General features: G+C 37.6%; 1 long non-coding RNA gene across 1 annotated transcript; it reads left to right on the top strand.

Annotated features, from left to right (window-relative positions):
* Positions 1 to 17,539: 17,539 nt before the first annotated feature.
* On the top strand, positions 17,540 to 20,005 carry LOC145796601 (uncharacterized). The gene is made up of 4 exons (XR_014337082.1): positions 17,540 to 17,639; positions 18,716 to 18,798; positions 18,906 to 18,972; positions 19,191 to 20,005. It is a non-coding gene; the product is annotated as an uncharacterized LOC145796601 (long non-coding RNA).

Raw genomic sequence — 20,005 nt, 5'->3', positions numbered from 1 at the left:
TTGAATGGTATTGCAGTGATTCGAGTCTCCCCAGAAAAAGATCCACTGACCCTATAAACAATCCCAAGCTGATTCCCCTGAAATCAATCAAAACGAGCAATGGGTCGAATAGGTCCAACCATTGCTCTCCAAAACTCCCAAATTTCCATGACACCATGGACCCTGACATGGATATGTCGGTTCGAAGCATTTGAATCGACCTTTGCTGTCAACCCAGCAACTATCGTTCTTCCCATGGCTAGTCCACCGACCAGACCATACGTTTCTCGAAAAATCAAACTTGTTACAGATCCCAATTTCTTGCAATTCAGCCATTGATTTGAAGAACTTGAGTGGGATTGTGCAAACTTGTTTGTCAATTGTGAATCTTTGTGGAGAAAATTTCAGACCCTCGTAGTGTTTGAAGAGTAAGATTATAGTGAGATTGTAATCTCCAGCAAAATCTGGGTGGATTTGAAGAGAACAATAGTATGTTCCTTTGCCCAAATATTTGATCGGAGGCCAAGGCTTCCATCGATCACCAGAGAGGTCGGTTTCGATGTAATCACCACCCAAACAGTGAGGCTTCCCTGACTCATCCAAAGCTTGGAACACATACTCATGGATTTGGCTTGTCAGTAATTCAAAACAGGTGGTGCAGGGGTTGGGATAGAAGAAAGTGTTGTTTGGTGGCGAATGGTAGTGGTTGTGTTGTTTAGCAATGACGGTGGTGGAGTGAGATTGATGATAAACGATGGAGGATGGGGAAAAGAGCAAAGGATATTGCTGAAATGGAATAGGGAAGATTAGGATTGAAATATCTGTTTTGTCCCTCAAAGTTGATCACATGTTGTGCACATGACTATTTTCTGTTAAATTTTTTAACAGGGGTTATTGATTGGACTCAAATGAAACAAAATTAAAAATTGAGGGTCAAAATCGAGCAAATTGAAAATACAAGGACCAAAGTGACACATGATGTAAAGTACATGGAATATTAGTGTAACTTGCCTTAATTTCTATATTCAATACGCCCCCTCAAGCTAGTGTGAAGAGTTGAGGTCTGACAGACAGCCAAGGTAAGGCCTACCGCTCGCCGGTGATGCAAAATTACTAGGTACTTAACCTAGCTGTGATACCAAAAAGAATGAAAAGAATTATTTGACTTACCCATGAATGAGATAGAGGCCATGTATATATATTAGATTCATGATACAATTTAGGAAATAATATAAATAAGGAAACAATACTAAATCAATGATTGACACAATCACAGAGTATATACATAATACTAAAAATAATTTTTTTCATATACTCTAATTTCTATATTCAACACCAAACAGTGATATTCCACATTTGAATAATCTAGACCAAAAACCAAACACACCAATTATATTTCTATATATAAAATACTATTATATGAAGTAAAGGTTAGACTTTGCGGGTTGTTTGGGTTGTTGTAAATAAGTGCACTTTTTGACTTTTTAGGCTAAAAAGTTGAGGAAAAAAAGATGGTTGTTTGGGATAACTTTTTGACTTTTTATGAAAAAAATTGTATTAAAAAATTGTATAAATTAGTGTATAGGAGAAGCTTGGGCAGAGTAGGCAGTACGGTGGACAGAATAGTGTATGGGAGAAGCTTGCCTATTTTTCGGGCATTGAATTGGACGGTGCTGTTCAGCCCGTGGGAGCCCACCACGGGTCCCGTTTTGCTAATCGAAACCGTTCAATATGTAGAACTTGTTGAGTGCTATATGCTTGTAAAAAATCACATTAATTGGATATCGATAGCTATCTGATCGGATTTGTAACGACCCCAAAATGTGTATAAGGAATTATTCTTATTTACTTATGGGTGAATGTGCTTTAATGTGATTATATCTTTTGAATTGAACATTATCTGTTGAGTTACGACTTTAAAATTGAAATTGCCAACCTTTATAGGTTCAGAAATCAAAATTGAGTACTTGCATATGTTAATGAGAATTTTTAGAGCTACTTGGGAAAATTAATTGGAAATTTAATTCGTCTGATTCGTTAATGCACGTTTGGATGGTTAACTTTGCACTGAAAATTGAAGGCCTTAGAAGCTTCAGAAACCAGAATAGAGGTCATATTCATGATCAGCATAATTTTTATAGTTATCTAGAAAGTTTAATTGAAATTTGATTTTATGCGATCCGTAAGGGCGTGTTTGGCCCTCCCTACTTGTGGAAGCCTTATATATATATATATGTGTGTGTGTGTGTGTGTGTGTGTGTGTGTGTGTGTGTCACATGAGTTGTTGAACTCATCAAGTGGAGTCTAAAAATATCTAAGGGCGGGAGAAGAGAATCGTAAGAGAGAGAGAGAAGGGAGACAAAGCTTCTCTAAGAGAGAGCTCACCATTCATGAGGGTTTGAAGCTAAATAGAAGAGATTAAAGAGAGATGAAGAAGATCATCCATGGAAGCTTGGGGAATTGAAGAGAGCTAAGAGAAAGACAAAGATTGGAGAAAGGTATGGAAGTCTACCTTGAATCCTTATGTTTAATGTATCAATTTCATAAAATCATTATGGTATTGGAAGATTTGAACCCATTTTGATGAGGGTTTTATGTATGCATTTAATTGAACTCAATTTAAGAAGTGAGACCATGGGCTCTATGATTTTGGTTATGATTGGAACTCAACCTTATGAATACCATATGAAATGAACCTTAGATTGTCCAAAGAATTAGATCATGCAAGAATCAAGTGTATTTGTGGGTTGTGTTTTGAGAACCTTGAAGATTATGAAAGATAAAGCATTGATCTTGAACTTGAGGCAAAGATGATTTGTTTAAAATGAAATTACACTTGAATGATGATAGTTTATCATGTTGTGGGACAATTTTATATATTTTTGAGTGATTTGAGTTGGAAACCAAGCTTAGAAATGGAAAGAGCAAGAGTTAGAGCAAACAACATTTTCGGACAGCAAAACTGACCCAGAGCCACACGTGCGGCGGGTCTTCCCGCACGTACGGCAATCCATTTCCAGATTTTGCTAAAAAAGCACATGGTCCCACACGTGCGGCCCAATTCCGGCACATGCGGCCAAGTTTCTCGAGGCCGCACGTGTGGGACAGCTCTGTTCAGCCAACTTCAAATAAGCATATCTTTTGTATCCGGACTCCGTTTTAGATGATTTTTGAGCCTAAATTCAAGCCCCGGAAGTCTAGTTTCCAGTGGTGGTAATCTAACTCCCAAATTCTAAGTACACAAATAGTTATGCCCAAATTAGTGACGATTGTTCACTTTCTGTCTACCGGTTTTGTACCATTTCTTCTTCTAAACCATTTTCCTTTCGATTCCTCCTATTTTCCTAGACATGGATTATAACTTATTGAGGACTAATGAGTTTAGAACCGATATGGCTAATTGATTAAAGAATAAGAAAGAGATTGGTTTTATTCTCATATTATGCTATATGCATTGTGTTGTAGGTCGAGACGAGGACATCGTTCCATTGCTACTGGAGGTCCATCACTGTGAGTAATAGCAGTGTAATGTTCTATTTCATTTACTGCTAATAGTTATCGATGGCGTTCTGTTATGCATAAGTAAGTTATGTGTCCTTATGATGAATAACTGGAAAACTTATTTGCGTTATTGAGCAATGATATTCTTAAGGACTGGAGGTCGTTCTACTGTACTAGTGATGGGCTCGAGGCCGTTCAGTTATAAGCCACGGAGTGTTGACAACTCTAAGACTGAAGGAGGTGAGGACATGCCGATGTCTCACCGACCCTAATATGATTCGAATCGATTATGATTCATGGCCAGAGGCCAAGAGAGGTAGTGTACATGTCGATGTTCTACTGACCTTCCAATGTGTGGACAACTGTCGAGATGTGGGCCTAAGGCCGCTCTATATAATATGTTGGGCCTAAGGCCATTTTGTACATATATTGGTCCTAAGGCCGTTTCGTATCATATGTGGGCCTGAGGCCGTTTTAAAATATGATTATGAATAAGATCTGTATATGGTTTGATATGCATATTTACATTTTCTAAGAGTATACTCGTTTAACAAACCTCCTTACATTGCTATTATTCACTGAGCCTTGCTCACACCGTTTTTGTGTATATTTATGTAGGTGAGCCATCGGGAACTGACACTAGAATTGTATGAGATCCACATGTCTGCCAAGCCGCCTGGGGTATGCCTCCGTGTTGAGGCCTTAATTTTGATTACTGGGAGTTATGTAATTTGTAGAGTCTTATATAAGTGTGTGTGAGATCTATATAATTCTGTGATTATTGTGAATATGGAAACGTAATTAAAGACTTACATTACTCTAATTTTCATGTATGCACAAGCTCAATGGGCGTTTTATCTATGTTGATATTTGCTTCCGCTTAAGGTCCCGTATTTGGTTAAATATTATTTTGGAATTCTGTTTTGAGGCCTAAGTATAGGCTAGTCATGGACCAAACTTTTAGGGGCGATTTTGGGTCACGATAGGATTAGTTTTTTGTCAATCGTTAACTATAACACCATCCATTTTTTTTATACAAAACTGATTTGATCATTTAGTTAGCGATATTCGATCAACATAATTTTTTACAGGCATATATTACTCGATGAGTTCTACACATTGAACGGTTCAGATTATCAAAATGGGACCCGTGATGGGCCCCATGGGCCGAACAGCACCATCCTGTGCAAAAAAAAAATTCCACCCGTGTGACCATCACTTACCTGGCCTGTGTATAGCGGCTTGTACTTGGCTTGTGTAAAGGGGATTTTTATATATATATTTTTTGGTGAATAGTGATGACTTTTTTGTTTTTTAGTAACTTTTTCACTTTTTTGTATTTTTTAGTGTATGCCAAACCATGTGATTGATCACCATCAAATTGCTCTAGACAAGAATATGATGTATGAAGAATGGCCCATGCAAATCATTGATCGGCAAGTAAAACAATTGAGGAATAAAATAATCCCTATGGTGAAAGTTGAATGGAAAGAACATTATGAGAAGGAGGCTACTTTGAAGAAAGAAGAAGAGATGCAGCAGTGGTATCCGTATTTATTTCCATCATAAGGTAACCAAAGTTTGGAGGACCAAACTTTCTAAGGGGGAGAGATTGTGATGACCCTGACCTCCGAACTAGTGTATAATGATATTTTAGTAAGTCTAATTGCATGATTGTGTGTTTATTTATGCGATTACATGCTTCATTTTGTGATTATCTGTCGTTACATGGAATATCTGTTCAAATTGACAACTTAGATACATAAATTGAGAGCTTAAATGACTTCAGAAACTGAAATTGACTAGCCCAATAGGCTAATTAGAATATTTAGAATTTTATGGTAACTTTAATTGAAAATTGATTTGGATCAAAATAATTAGAATAAACTGATTGAATTAACTAGAATTAAGCCTAACTAGTTAACCTTAATCATATGTGATTAGGTTAACTTAATCACACCATATAAATAGCTCTAAATAAGCTTATGAGCTCACATATACACACACTTGGCTAAGAATTGAGAGAGAAGGGAGGAGAGTTGAACATTTAGAGAGAGAAAGAGGAGATTGAACTGAATTGCTAGAGTTTTGGTGACTTGAGCTAGTCTAACACTTGAATTCACACATTAGGTATGAAACTCAAGCCAAATTCTTGGAATCAAGTCATATAGAAACTAAGTTCATGGAGTTAGGGGATCATTTGTTTGAATTTGGGTAGATTGAGCATGGATTACCATGGATATGATGAATTTGAGTTGAATTGTGCACATGCATGCTTAATCTTTCATTTTTGAGCTAAGATTTCTTGAAATTCATGCATGCGTGAAGCTTAGGAGGCATGAGCTTGAAGATCATCCATGAATTCATGCATTTCATATCATTTAGTGGTGTTTTAACATGACGGAGGCTTAATCTATAACATGCATGGTTTCAACTTGAAAATTTAAACTTGAACTTGGACAATTGAAGCATGATTTCGAACAAATGGTTTCAAAATGGAAGTATTTTCATGTTATATGATGATTTTCCAAGCTTTTGTACCAAAAAAACAAGTTTTAAAGCTTTGGATATCAACCTTGAAGCTCAAACACAGTTTTGGAAATTCCAGAATTCGTGTTGTCTGCTCGAGCGAGAAAAGCCTCACTCGAGCATGAAAATCGAGCTCCTAGAAGTTTTATAAAATTTTACAAGCCGCTCGAGCGACCAAAGTGGCACTCGAGCGAGGACCGTTTTTCTCTGTCTTCCGCTCAAGCAACCATTGACTTGAAATTTCATGTAACCAGTACTTTTGTAGACCGCTCGAGTGACAGAAGCTACGCTCAAGCGATCACTTTTGTTTTTGAACCCCCGCTCGAGCGGAGACCCTGTTCTCAGCAAAATTTTACCAACTCTTTTAAGTGCATATTTGCATCCTCGTGCCACTCCAAGTATTCTTAGGCACCATTTAGACTCACATAATCATATAATGAGTTAGAAACACATGAGAAGAATTGAATTAAATTGAAGTGGTGTTTCAATTGTGCCTTTGTTATGTGTTTTGTCTAGGTAGGCGTCCAAGGCTTAGTGACACCACAAACCACTGTAAGTAGTAACTTTATAAAGATATGCTCAAGTAATATTATTTTTGAAATTGTTATTTCTTTGGAATCAATATGTGACTGATTGAATGGTTTATCGAAAAGTTATTTTATAATGATGAATGAAGTTCATTTTCGAAATGTATTCGTGGCATCCATTGACCCTTGCCTGGGGGAGATTAATACCATGGCATCTGTAGACGTTCCCGAACGCCCTGGGAGGAAATCCCCCGTTTTGTTCATTGGGGCTCACTACTGTTCGGACTCAAATTGTCACGGTCCTTTATCTAATCTCGCAGAGTGCAATGCAAGACTGATGAATCATCAAAGAGTCCAAATCCGGCAAATCGTTTTGGAAAACAGATTTTTTAGAAAGAAGTGCCAAACATAGACTGTTTTGCCAAATACAGAGTAGCCACCTAAATATTTTATTTTGGAGAATTTAGGAAATCCTGACTCGTGCCTAAGGCCACATGTCCGTCATCACCAAAGTTGCCTTGGGTCGGGAACTTGGGTACGATTGGGGAAGGTCAGCTAAGCTTAAATCAGCATGCAAGATAGGCTAAAAGTGTGTACAAAAATGGGAAATAAAAGAGGGAAAAGGAGTTACCCTTGAAGACCACTTCCAAGAACACAAAACCAGCAGCCTCTTTGGATCAAAACAGCTCAAAACCCCTCAAACAACTCCTTAGCACCTTAGTAACCAAAACGTAGTGTACTCCTAGGTGTTCTAGTGCAAGAACAAGAACAAAAACTCACTTTGGAACACTCTAACCCACACAAATGTAGAGAGAGAGGGAGATATAGAGAGAGTGATATATATATTTTATATATCAGATTTTTCAACCCTTGAAATGGAAGGAGAGGCCCTCTTTTATAGAGGAACAAAGGTCCAAGCTTCTCTTAGAAGCTTGGAGCAAAGGGGCCAAGCTTCTCTTAGAAGCTAAAGCAAAAAGGGTAAAGCTTCTTGAGGAAGCTAGGGCAAAGGGGTCAAACTTCCTCAAGAAGCTAAGAAAGGTTCAAGCTTCTCTTGGAAGCTTGGAGCAAAAGGGTCAAACTTCTTGGAGAAGCTAAAAAAGGTTCAAGCTTCCTCAAGAAGCTAAAACAAGGGTTCAAAAGGTTCAAGCTTCCTCAAGAAGCTAAAACAAAGGTTCAAAAGGGTCAAGCTCCCTCAAGAAAAGGTCTCGGCCAAGAAAAGTGGCCGATTGATCAAAACAATGGCTGGCCGACCAAAAACATTGCCGACCGGCCAACACTTTTGGCCGGTAGCAAGAAAACAGGGCCGGTGGCCTCAGGCCATGGCCGGTGAGGTGTGGGGATGGCCAACAAGCTATTACCCACCCTCAAAAGCAAAACAACAAATTTTTGGTGCAAAACCAAACACAAAACAAACAAGTCGAGAGGTCTTGAGGCAAGGCGCGTAGCCGAAACCTTCGAGAACTCAAGACGGACACAAACTTGGGTGATCATCGAGTGTTCAAACGATGACGTCCAAGTCTTGAGGACGGTAAAAAATGGGGTGTCTACAGCATCCATTGACCCTTGCCCGGGGGAGATTAATACCATGGCCCATTGACCCTTGCCTGGAGGAGATTAATACCATGGCCCATTGACCCTCGCCCGGGAGAAACAATACCGTGGCCCATTGGATGATTGAAATATAGAAATCTTTGCTATTAGACCTTAATGGTCGCATTGGTTATGATATATTGATTGACCCTTGAGGTCCTATTATTATAACAACATTGTTACTCTATCGAATGTACTACATGCTTGTTTGAAATGGTTTTCGATGTTAAAATTGATGATGTAATGCTATTGAACCTCATTTATGTAATCTCTTTATTCTGTTATTACTCATTGTGCTTTAACTCACTATTTATTTACATATATATGTAGCTGGGCAAGCCAAACAACAGAGTTAGGAAAGCCCCGAGTCTACCCAAGTCAGCCTTTTGTGGAGCTTCCAAGTGAACTAAACATGCTCAGGTGGAGCCATGCTAGTCGAACCCTCTTTTTGTGTGTTTCAGTGATTTTGTATTTATATATAGTTGGGGTTGTATTTTGTAAGACATGAATTTTTGTATGACTGCGATGAATGTACTTTTAGGACAAAACTTTACTTATTATACTAGTTCTTTACATATACGCACAGCTCAATGGATAATTTCTATGTCATTTTAAACTTCCGCTAAGCCCCGTACTTTATATTAAGAGATTCTTTTGTATGGAGGCTGTAGGTAATCTATGATTACTGGCCGGTCATGACGCTAAACCTATAGGGGCGGGTTTGGATCCTGACAGAGTGGTATTAGAGCACGAGTTATATCTCACTCACTTGTCCATTGAGCTATAGAGAGTCTGGAAGAGACTTCAGGATTGCATTTATGTGTAATTAAATATTAGAGTGAGATAAATTGTATGATTACATGTTTTGAATTTGTACATGTGGACATATTTTATTTGTTGTGTTTATTATAATACAAGTTTTATATAGAATATGGTAAGGACAAGGGGTGATGAGCTCGAGGAGGCAACCTCCTCAAGATTGGATAGAATAGAATGAATGATGAAAGATATGACTGAAGCCATAAGACAACAACAACAGTGGCAACAACAACAACAACAAACACCACCCCCACCTCCAATACCTGTGCCACCTCCAACTCCACGGTGCCAGCCGGGGAGTTGTATTATTGCTTTGACCAGAGAATTTAAAAAGATGAAGCCACCATTGTTTCATAGCGGAATTGAACCGTTGAAAACTGAAGCTTGGGTCTTAGGAATTGAAAAATTGTTTGAAGTGTTCCCATGTACTGAAACTCAGAAGATACAACTAGCTGCATTCACATTAGAAGATGATGCAAGACATTAGTGGATGTTGGTTCGAGATGAGAATCGAGACGTTACTTGGGCCCGTTTCCTAGAAATCTTTTATGAGAAATACTTTCCACAATGTGTACGGGACAGAAAGGCAACTGAATTCATGGAACTCAAGCAAGGAAATAAATCAATTGCTGAATATGAGGCTCAGTTTACAGAATTAGCTCGCTTCACACCCCATATGGTATATACGGACTACAAGAAGGCTAGACAGTTTGAGGAAGGTTTGCGTGACCCAATTCTGGATAAAATCGATGTGCTCAAATTGCCGACATATATGAATATACTTGATAGGGCACTATTAGCAGAGAGAAATGTAGCCAACTGTAGCCAGAACTTCGAATGGAAGGGCAGGAGACATAATTTCAATAAAGGGACACCATCAACAAATAAGAAGTTGAAGCCTGGGGATTCTAGTAATTCGGGGTCAACCCAAAGTGGCAACTCAACACCTACTTGCACCATTTGTGGAAAGAAGCATCGGGGTGTTTGCTATCGCACTATAGGGACTTGTTACCGGTGTGGAAAAGTAGGACACATGGCAAAAGATTGCACATAGTCACGTCAGGATGGTAACCGAGGTGCCACAAGCTTGATTGAATCAATTCCCATAACAAAACCAACTACAACACCGTCTACCACAAGAAATGAATGGAGGCAAGGAATAGTCTTTGCATTGATCCCGGGAGACACTCAAAATACCGAGGCAGTAGTGTCAGGTACAATCTCCATTTGTGGTAAACCTGCTTATGCTTTAATTGATTCAGGATCTACACATTCGTTTGTTTCTGTGGTTTTTGCTGAAACTTTGAATAGACCTATGAAAGCATTGAGCTATGTATTATGTGTTGCATCACCTACGGGGGGGATCCATGCTATGTTCAACAGTATTTGTTGCATGTGAATTATTTCTCGGGAATGCTATTTTGTACGCTGATTTAATACCTTTAGACATGAGACATTTTGATGCTATATTGGGTATGGATTGGTTAGCTAAATACTATGCAACTATTGATTGTGCTTTGAAATGAGTAATATTTCGACCTCAAGGACAAGATGAATTTTATTTTGAAGGGAAAGGGGTAGTTCCTCCACAGTACCTCATATCTGCCATGAAAGCCCGAAAACTAATAAATAGGGGTTGTTAAGGGTATTTGTGTAGTGTGATAACTGAACCAACTATAGACATTACTCTAGACAATATACCAGTGGTGAGAGATTTTCCTGATGCATTTCCAGATGAATTACCCGGCCAACTTATTGATAGAGAGATTGAATTTACAATTGATGTAATACCGGGAACTCAACTAATTTCTAAAACTCCCTACCGTATGTCTAGCACTGAAATGAAAGAATTGAAAACTCAGTTGCAGGAATTGCTTGATAAAGGGTTTATCAGACCGAGTACATCACCATGGGGTGCACCAGTACTTTTTGTGAAAAAGAAAGATGGCACTCTTCGATTGTGCATTGATTACTAAGAGCTCAACAAGGTAATGGTGAAAAATAAATATCCTTTGCCGCGTATTAATGACCTGTTTGATCAGTTGCAGGGGGCACAGATATTTTCAAAATTTGACTTAAGATCGGGATATCATCAACTGAAAGTTAAGGCTGAGGACATTGAAAAGACTGCCTTCCGGACCAGGTATAGACATTATGAGTTTTTAGTCATGCCTTTTGGAGTTAAAAATGCGCCCGCAACATTTATGGATTTAATGAATAGGACTTTCAAACCTTTCCTGGACGACTTTGTTGTTGTATTCATTGATGACATCTTGATTTATTCGAAAGATAAAGATGAGCATGAACGGCATTTGAATCTAACTCTTCAAACACTTAGAGAAAAACAGTTATATGGGAAATTCAAAAAGTGTGAATTTTGGCTTGATGAAATAGCATTTTTGGGGCACATCATTAATAAAGATGGTATATCTGTGGATCCTCATAAAATTGAAGCAATTATTAATTGGCCTACCCCGACTAATGTATCAGACGTTCATAGTTTTATGGGATAGGAAGGGTATTATCGAAGATTTGTTAGAGACTTTTCAAAAATTGCTGTGCCATTGACTCAGTTGACTCGAAAAGAGGAACTATTTGAGTGGACAGATCAGAGAGAAACATCCTTTCAAGAGTTGAAGACAAGAATGACTACAGCCTTAATCCTTACTATTCCTTCAGGTATTGAAGGTTTTGTGATCTTTAGTGATGCATCTTATAAGGGCTTGGGTTGTGTTTTAATGCAGAATGGCAGGGTGATTGCATATGCCTCTCGACAATTGAGACTACACAAAAAGAACTACCCTACACACGACCTAGAACTTGCTACAATTGTGTTTCCATTAAAAATATGGTGTCATTATTTGTATGGGACCAAATGTGAAGTGTACACAGATCATAAGAGCTTCAAATACTTCTTCACACAGAAAGAGTTGAACATGCGTCAAAGATGATGGCTTGAACTAATCAAAGACTATGACTTGAAAATTCACTATCATCTGGGCAAAGCCAATACTGTAGAAGATGCACTTAGTAAAAAGAATGTGGAGAATCTTGCCTATTTACTCACAGATCAGAGAGAACTGCTACTGGAGTTTGAAAAACTTGAAATTGAAGTGGTTCCTTATGAACAAGATAGCTTGATAGCCGCAATATTTGCCTAACCTGCCATTATTGAGGAGATTAAACGAAAGTAAATGAATGATGAGTTTTTAAAGAAGATTTGTGATGAACTTGACCCCAAGGCTAAATCGGGGTTCATAATTGAAAATTTCGTATTAAAATTTCAAGGGAGATTGTGTGTTCCAAATGATGCGGATTTGAAAAAGAAAATTTTAGAGGAAACCCACAAGTTAGTGTTTTCAATGCACCCAGGGAACACCAAAATGTACCAAGATTTGAAGTTAGTGTATTGGTGGCCCAACAGGAAAAGAGAGATTGCCGACTTCAACTCTAAATGCTTACAATGCCAACAGGTAAAAGCAGAGCATCAGAAACCAGCAGGTTTGCTTCAGTCTCTTCCTATTCCGGAGTGGCACAAGTGAGCCCCAACCATCGGGTGCAAGGATCATTCCCTTTCCAATTCTAGGCGAACAGTGCAGGTTTGCCAACTGATTGTGCAATCACACCAATTGAGCCATTGAGCTTGGAACTACTTTGTTTTCCGTTCAACCATAGAGGTCAGAATAGATGAATCCAAAAAGCTCACCAGCTGGCGTACGACACCATTTTGGAAAATTTTATATTTTATTTTATTTTTTGTTATTTTAAATTTAGATTTTGATAAGGATTATTGTTATCTAGCCTAAAATAGTATAAAATTTATTGTTTTCTAGTCATTTTAGTTTCTTTATTCTGAGTCAGTTTTAATTTTTTAAGTTTTTAGAATACCTGTTTTAGAGTGTTAGGATTGCTTTATTATAAGCTAGCGGTGACTGAGGCTAGCTTAGTTGAATAGGAGGTGGACCCAAAAAAACTTGAATTAAGGCCAAAATCTTAAGTGTGATGGCTTGGTTGCGGAAGGAGGGGAGATTTTGGTCCCTTTTTGGGATTGCTAAGAATAGGAATGCAGCAGTGGTACATTATTTGTGGTTATAGTGGAGCAGGGTATTTTTGGATGTGTCTTTTTGGTGGGCACAACAGGTATGATTGGAAGTTTGAGGGGTTGGAGGTTCTTTTCACTTTATTGTATAGGTTGTCTTTTATTTATTTATTTATTTTATTATTATTATTATTATTATTATTATTATTATTATTATTATTATTATTATTATTATTATTATTATTACTACTACTACTTAAGGCTCTATTTTATTGTATAATCTACCAGGAAAGAAAAGGGGGATGACATAAGGTGGAATAGGTCTAGATCAAGAAAAATTGAAAATTGAGTCCTTTTATCAATGCTTTGCTTGGTGGCTGTGTATCTATTCCTTGGAAAAGAATTTGGAGGTCTGAACCACCATGCAAGGTTGCTTTCTTTGTTCAGATAACAACCCGTGATAAAATCCTTACTTTGAATTACCCTGATTCTGCATAAGCACATTACTGTTAATTAAGGAAGATGCAGAATTGGTGTCCTGTGGCTCAAAAAATGCAAACTTTTGTTTAATCAGATTTTGGTTCATTGAGTGTTCCCAGGGAAGGTGATTAATTCATGCATTGTTGGAATGGTGTGAGTCGGCAAGAGTATAAGAAAACCATGGATGGTAGCTCTCACTACAAGGATTTACACATTTGGCGACCACTTTTGCCGACCAAAAAAATTTTGGTCGCAAAAAAATGGCATTTGGCGACCAAATATTAATTAGTCGCGAATGATCATTATTTTTGGCGACCAAATATTATTGGTCGCAAAAGAATATATTTTGGCGACCAAAAAATAAGTTGGTCGCAGAAAGTGGTATGCTTTTGCCGACCAACTATAAATTTGGTCGCGAAAGGTCACATTTTTTTTGGCGACCAAAATTTTGGTCGCCAAAAACTTATTTTCAGCAACCAAAAAAAATTAGTCGCCAAATTATCACTTTTAGCGACTAATATTTTAGTCGCCGTTGATTGAGATTTGACAACTAAAAAAATTTGTCGGCAAAGGGTACATTTTCTGCGACTAATCTGATATTTTAGTCGCCAAAAATTTGGGAGGGAATTTTGAAACGTGGGGCGGGTATTTTGGTCACACTTTCTCATTTTCTCCTCTTTCATCTCTCTTTGAAATAGGTGCGAGACAAGCGAACAAACAACACCGAACCACTCTCTCTCTCTCGTCTTTGCGTTCGATTCGAACCCTAGGCACATTGAATCAATCATTCGGAGTCTCTCTTGGATCTACATGGTGATCACCTCCCCCTTTCTCTCTCTCACGCCTCACGCCTCTGTGTCTCTTCTCTCTCACGCCTCACGCTGCCCTCCTCTCTGTTACTGGAGCATCACCGCAAGGGTTAGACGAGCACACCGTAAGGGTTAGCACTACCATCGCTTTGTCTCGGGTAGGTATGTCCTTTATTTCACCCTCTCTCTCTTTCTCTCTGTGTGTGTGGGTGTGTGTCTCTGTCTTCCTCTCTATGTCTCCTTCGATTTGGGGCTAATTATTTTCTTCATTTTGCTCACTATTTGAAGAAAATTAAAGAAAATCAGAGAAGAACTTGAATGTATTTGCAATCTGATGCTTGAATGGATAATGATGCTTGACCGAAGCATGAACTCTTAGATATTGCATCTCGTCTGTAGCATATAGTTAGTTATATTCAGTAATGGCAATGTAGAGATTTGGAACAATACAGGCCAAACCCGCTGGTTTTCCCCTTCTGTTCCAATCCAATACCAATTTAGGTTTAAATATTTCCCCAAAATGATGCATTGGCATGGGGTGGGATTGGATGAGATAATGAAATAAGTATTGTTCTGTACCTAATATGGAGACAAACATATATAATTAATATCAGGCAAATAAATGAGGATAAAATAAACTTGCACCTGGTTATGTAAGGCTCAAACATATCCCAAGGTCTGGAGCATGAAACAATTGACTCATTCTGTTGCCGTCTCTACTCATACAACCATTTTTTCTGTTACTCTCAAGATTTCTCAGGTAAGGACTGCTGTCTTTTTTAATTTTTTAATTTTTATTATTGAATTGCCCCCCAGTGCCAAAGTTGTGTGGTATAAACTGGATTACTATGTCTGAGTTGGAATATTAATTGAGAACATATAAGTTTGATAGTAATCCAGCAAAACAGAATATTTCATTCTAGGTAATTTGTGTTAACAACATGGTTTCTTTCACATGCTCTAACCTTTAAACTGTAATTTGCGTGAGCCTGTGGAAAGCCTTCGACCAGATATGTCTTCATTCCTAAATGGTTTAATTTTAGTCTGTACTGTGATTACGTAATTATTCCTTTAATTTGATTCTCATTACCTGCTTTGTCTTCTCTGTTTTTTAATCTTTGGCAGTTTATATTTGATGCTGCTGCAAAGTTCTGTGTTGATATTGCAACTCATCAGCATGGATGTTGTGTTCTGAATCGATGCATTGATAAGTCAGTTGGGAAATATCAGGAAAAGTTGGTTGCAGCAATTGCTGCTTATGGGCTTCTTCTTTTTGCGAGAAGCAAAAAGTTACAATTTTTGTGATTTATGATTTACAAAAAGTTACAAAAAGTTACAACTCATCAGCAATTTGTGATTTAAGTTCTACTTTTTGCGAGAAGCAAAAAGTTACAATTTTTGTGAAGAAAAAAGTTATACTTTTTGTGATAAAAGTTATACATTTTATGATAAAAGTTGCACTTTTTACATCAGGCGCATACCATATGCACCCTTTCTGGGGTGCACATGGTAGCCTTTCCCGTATGGGTTTTGGCCGCGTTGATCCATTTATTGAAGGGCTTTAGACTAGGTTCAGAGTATGAGCAATATTACAGGTGGTTTTCCCAACTTAAACCGGCCCCACTTTCCCTAGTTTCAGACTGGAGAATTGAAATATATAAGATCTAGCAACAAGGTTGATTGAGTTGGAGGCCAAACGATTTTATTGATGGTTTGATGGGAGGCTCTGGGTTAAACAGCATAACTGACAGCTTCTTACTGCCTCCATTCAATTTGCTCTCTCCTCCTAGTTAGCTCTATATTAATTGAATTCACACTAATTGGTATAATGGTCATAAAACAAATTATACAGTCAACTCTAATTGAAGTCCTCTCTTCTGTTGTCTTCCTTTCTCACAGCCATAACCCATGTTTGTTTAGCATCCTGTTCCCTCCTTTCTCCTTTCATTTTTGTCGTCATCATCATCATCATCATCAAATCATCATAATGATCATCTTTTTCACATTTCTTAAAGTGGTGAAATGCCATGTGTTAATGCATTTATCTTTGATTATGATCCAAACGACCTTTTGACTTACAGCAATTAACTGCAGCTTTTCCAAGTTACACTGGCTGATCTCAGTTGATGTGTTGTTATTTGTCCATATCTCGACTTACAGCAATCATAATACTTGAAGTCACCAGAAGATGCATGGAAGTTCCAAGCTTCCTTGCTTATTACACACTAATATTTCCTATAATATGCTACACATGTTACCTCGACCTAGATTTGATTTATCACTGGATAATTTTTTTTTTTTTGCCTATTATGCAGATCGGCACAACAAACACCATGTACACACCATATTTAAAAAAATATATGCTAATGATCACCCAATGATTAGTATTAGTATTGATATACGTGCTAAATATGTATCAAAATATGTAAAAAGTGCATAGTATTCTAACTATTTTGGTATTACCTCCCCTTAAAGACAGACCATAAGTTGTCATTAGCATGATCCGTTGAAAAATAATAGTGGATCTTATTATTTTATAGATATGATAGGTCCTATATTTATACATATGGTTCGTACGTAGGAGGTAAAAAGAAAGGGGGGTAAATATTCATGTATCATTTTCTTAGTCATCAAACCAAGACATACTCTCTGAGGATGAACTGTCTAGTACAAAATCTGACTCCATTTTCATTTGGCAGACTTAGCTCGAACAGCATTACACTCTGGTAGGGGCCTCCCCATCAACCATAACTCAGTTGTACCAAATTTGCAGTCATGTGTGAAGAAATTGTTTCTCTAGTCGATGATAAACGTACCTAATTGCCTTAAAATAGCAAGAACATCAAGTACCCAAGACAAAATAGAAACTTGGTTGCAAGGCGGTAGGGGCCGCCCCATCGATCACTCTTGGTGAAGAAAGACTATTGACTAGTTATATACCAAAACACAGAAAAAAAATCTAGACTACACATTAATTTTTTTTCTGCCTCATTATCTAATTGCATTGAATCTATTAATTGGGCAGTTTTTGCAGTCTTGGCTTCTTTTACCTTTGGGTAATTTTGCATACTAGGTATTTTACAGTGTTCCACATGCATGCTTAAGCTTCTCACACGTGGTTATGTAATGCATTCTATTTTTAAAATGTTGACTTACATATGATCGAAACTCATTAAAATTTTCTGCAAAATAAATTAATGGAAGTCCATCAGCCTTTATTTTAGAGTTGAATATGGTTGGATCTCTTCTAGTTTTTTTCTTTGATTTTAAGAGACTTCTTGTAGGATACTTTTCGCGGAAGAGTGTGTGAATGTCCTATTGTGCAAGGTTTAAACTTTGTTGGTGATGGTTATACTCATTGTGAAGGTATGTGTTTATTCAAATTATGAGTGTAAGTTTTGCTCCGTTTGGTATATTGCTCAAGAGACAAGAGACCAACAAATCTAGCTAGGAAAATCATTTCTTAAAAAGTTGTGGCAGTAGTTTCCCCCTTTTTTTAGTTAAATCAAGTAAAAGTGCCCCCTTTTTAGTTTCACCCTTTTTTTTTTCAGTGCCATCAGCATAAAAAAATTATCACCATGCCTGATATCTCACAGGATACTCCATTAAGGAATTTTGATTTTCATGTCTTCTCACTTTTGATGAAACAAGAGAATATTTGGCTGAAAATTTCTAGCAAAATAGATTTGATTGTTAAGTTGCTGATTTTTGTGATTGTGCTGTTACAAACAGATCTCGTAACATCAGTTTGATTCATTGTGGTTCTGATGTCATTAATAACAATGTAACTCTTAAATTTTTGTGGCAACCTTTTTTTTTTTTTTTTTTTTCCTTTTTTGATTGAATTGAAATCTCAACTTACACTAACAGCCAGTAAATAGTATGCTGGCTGCAGGGGTGTACCCATAGGATATTGAAATCATAAGATACAAGGACTTGGTCGAATTCTTTAAATGCGTAGTTTTTCTATTTTTATATCTAAAATAAGTATCAAATAGATAAGATACCGTCTCCAGCGTAATTCATAGTCTTACTTTGAAATATTGTAACTAGGTGCTCATCTTCCTTTATTGTATTGGAACCTTAAGGCTGTGTTTGGATTATGGATTTGAATAGGGATTTGGAAAGGGAAAGGAAGAAGGTGAAGGAAATGTGAATGGAAATATAAGCTAAATTTGTTCTCCATTTCCCCTGCCTTTTCCTTTTCCTTTCCCTTTCCAAATTCTTACCCATTCCATGATCCTAACACAACCTAATGGTCTCTTCCAATAGACATGTTTAACTAATATCCTGCAGCCGCACACAAAGTGCCATTAGCTTAGAAAGATGATGTTAACTCTGATCAAGCGGGCATCTTACACTTTGAACAAGCTGTTGAACTTATACACACAGTATTCAGAAATTTATATTTACATCATATTTTGGCATATTTGGTTTAACAGCTTCAGGTGCTTTAAGGTGTGAATTAAATAATGGAGGCAGTTGGAAGAAGACCCAGGAAGGCAGGACCTATTCTGCTTGCATTGTAAGTGGTTCAAACTCAACTCATCTGTTAGAGTTGATTATTATGACACTTTCTCAGTTCTTTTTAACTGCCCACTGACTATTGAGCGGTTCTTGACGAACTTTTAGGATAACCATACAAAAGGCTGCAAGTGTCCACCAGGATTCGAGGGTGATGGAGTGCACACTTGTGAAGGTAATGTATTTCCACTTCTTGGTTTTACTGATTAATGTCGTGGAACATTACAAAGATGACTGGGATTTACAAGGCTTGTTGGGCCCATTATTTTGCTATGGCTATATCAAATTAGGCGATGACTCTTTTCAAGCATACTGTCTTTAAACATTTAGTAGGTTTGTAGGCTGATACCCTGTAGATTTCAGTCTCTTTCTATTGACCATTCTGTCTTCCAGATATTGACGAATGCAAAGAAAGGTCAGCCTGCCAATGCCCGCAGTGCAAATGCAAGAATACCTGGGTTAGTTATGAGTGCCGCTGCGGCAGCAATTTATTATACATGCGAGAACATGACACGTGCATAAGTGAGTATGAGCATGTCTATGACTATTTGCTGAAATGAAAGAACTAGTAATTAATTTATTTTCATTGTGTTGGCCCATAGTTATACAGCTGACCATATTAAATTTAGTTGAACATGGACTGTTTGGTTGTTTTGTGTTGCTGAAGTTGTTTCTGTTCTGCTTTGAAGTTGTTCTGTTTGGCCTACTGTTCGAAGCTATTTTTGCTGTGATGATGTAATTTTCAAATTTAGCTGCTGAATTCAAATGGGTGCTCATCAAGTGCTCGAAAAACAAAATCAAATGGGGTAATGATTTCCACAATAGTAGGTTGTTTGGCACAAAAAAGTTATCTCATATTAAAAAATATTACACAGAGAGAGAGAGAGAGAGAGAGCATCATTTAGGGTTGTCCCAGTGCTGGGATCTAAGACTCCAAAGGCAATCTAGTTGATAGGTTAGACTTTTTTTTTAGTGTTTCCCCCATTCAAACTGTCATCTCTATGTCCACTTCCCTACCCTTCCTCTGAGCCTCTTTCCCACACAAAACCTAACCCTCCCAGGCCCCTACAGACCCCAATACCATTACCAACAGAAGATACTATCAAAAAATCATAATACTTAAAGTCACCAGAAGATGCATGGAAGTTCCAAGCTTCCTTGCTTATTACACACTAATATTTCCTATAATATGCTACACATGTTATCTC

The sequence above is a fragment of the Camellia sinensis genome, chromosome 8 (assembly GCF_055761805.1).
Source record: "Camellia sinensis isolate YWXY chromosome 8, ASM5576180v1, whole genome shotgun sequence".
Lineage (NCBI taxonomy): Eukaryota > Viridiplantae > Streptophyta > Magnoliopsida > Ericales > Theaceae > Camellia > Camellia sinensis.
The sequence above is the reverse complement of the archived record's forward strand: the minus strand, read 5'-3'. Positions and strand labels throughout refer to the sequence as shown.